General features: G+C 49.2%; 1 pseudogene; it reads left to right on the forward strand.

Annotated features, from left to right (window-relative positions):
- Nucleotides 1-991, forward strand: part of LOC116853230 — a 1,556-nt pseudogene extending 565 nt beyond the window's left edge.
- The last annotated feature ends 930 nt before the right edge of the window (nucleotides 992-1,921 follow it).

The raw sequence follows: 1,921 nt of genomic DNA on the forward strand, positions 1-1,921 counted from the left end.
CTATCGCTCCCACGTGTATGAAAGTTTTTCGCAAAAACTTTTTGCGCGAGAAGGAAATTGGGATAATCCCGCTAGGGGGTTATAGCGGTGCCAACGCGCAATCGCGTAAAGCGCTGCAATGGTTATTGCAGATGGAGCATGAGCTCGGACGCACGATAATTCACGTGGGGAGAGGTCCGGAACGGCGTTTATCGGAAGGCACGCTCGTCGACGGCTATTATGAGAATACGGAGAATCGCCGGCAGCGTCACATGCTGCAGTTTCACGGTTGTTTTTGGCTTGGATGTCCCGAGTGTTTTTGCGTGAACCGCGACAGACCGCTCTCAACCGTGTCGCGCGAGGATACGATCGAAACGCGTTACGAGCACACACTCGCGACGACGCGTCGTCTTAGAAAACGGGGCTACGTCGTTAAGGAAAAGTGGGAGTGTATCTTCGATCGGGAGCTGCGCGAAAATCGCGAGATACGCGAATTCGTTAAGAATCATCCCATGTTGATAAACAATCCCCTCGAACCTCGCGAGGCGTTCTACGGCGGGCGTACGGAAAATATCGTCACGCGGTACGAAGTGACGAATACGGAGAAGATACGCTACGCTACGTATGTTCTTTGTACCCGTATGTGCTGAAGACGGGTGCTTTTCCGCTCGGTCATCCGGACATTTACGTGGGTGAGGAGTGTTGCGCCTTGATCAGAGCAGGCCCCGATTTTAACTTTGACGCCGTAGAAGGTCTCGTACGTTGCAGAGTGCTCGCGCCGCGTGATCTCTTCCATCCGGTACTCCCTTATCGCGTAAACGGAAAATTGCTATTCGCGCTATGTCGCAGCTGCTGCGAGACATTTTCTCAGGCCGCGTGTACGCACGACGACCCTGCCGATCGTGAATTCGAAGGTTATCGCGTCACGAGCGTGAGCGAAATATGGAGGTACGAAGTCACGCGATACGATTCGGTTACGCGGCGAGGGGGATTGTTCACCGAGTATTATTAATAAGATTTATTGATCCCTCTCGGGTTACAATTTTCCTTACATTCTCCATCGTCTTTCTCCTCCTACCTTTCATTCGTATACCGCACCCTACTCTCCCCCTCCTCGATTTTATACACACACACGCACCTCCTCCAGCTCCTCTCTCCTTATTCTTACTTACTCTATCTTAATTTAACTTATTCTACTCTTACTCTATTTGCTTAATCTACACTTAATCTATTCTTAAACTATTCTTAAACTATCGTCGGGACTTCCGTTTCCTCATTCACTCTGTCCCTCCCCCCCTTCCATCCTCATTTTCTCCACTCTCTTCATCCATTCTTCTCCCTCTCCCTCTTCTCCCAAAACCCACTCTATTGCCTCCTCCCAACTTATCTCTTCCATTCCTTCCTCCCTCCCGCACCTCTTCCACATATGTTCCCATGTCTCTTCCTCTCCCTCACATATTCTACACATTCTTTTCTCCTCCTCTTCCCAGTACTGTCCCTCTTTCATCTCGTTTCCTAATCTAAATCTAATTACCTTTCTCCATCTTTCCTCCGCCCATCCCTTCTCCAAATACTTTGGAATTCCTTCCTTCATTAACCTAACATACCATTTATTATATCTCGACTCCTTTATCCTTTCCCCTCTCTCCTCTTTCTGTCTCTCCCTCTCCCTCTCCTCCATCTCCTCTAATTCCCTCTCTTCCTCTCCACCCACTCCAATTCCATTCTCCCTTCGGAATTCCTCCTTCTCTCTTCCCTAACCTTTCTTAATTCTTCCTTTCCCCCATCTTCCATTCATCTCTTCCCAGCATCTCCTCGCTATTTCCCCTCCTTTCCCCTCCCCTAGTCTTTTCTCAAATTTCCATGCCCTTTTTCCCGCTCTTGTCCTCATTTTTTCCCTCCCTAATTCCTGTCTCACCATGTACCCCGGCGTTCTCCAATC

Source organism: Odontomachus brunneus, unplaced genomic scaffold (assembly GCF_010583005.1).
Source record: "Odontomachus brunneus isolate Ranch 3 - 2012 unplaced genomic scaffold, Obru_v1 Obru_scaffold_290, whole genome shotgun sequence".
NCBI classification, from domain to species: Eukaryota; Metazoa; Arthropoda; class Insecta; order Hymenoptera; family Formicidae; genus Odontomachus; species Odontomachus brunneus.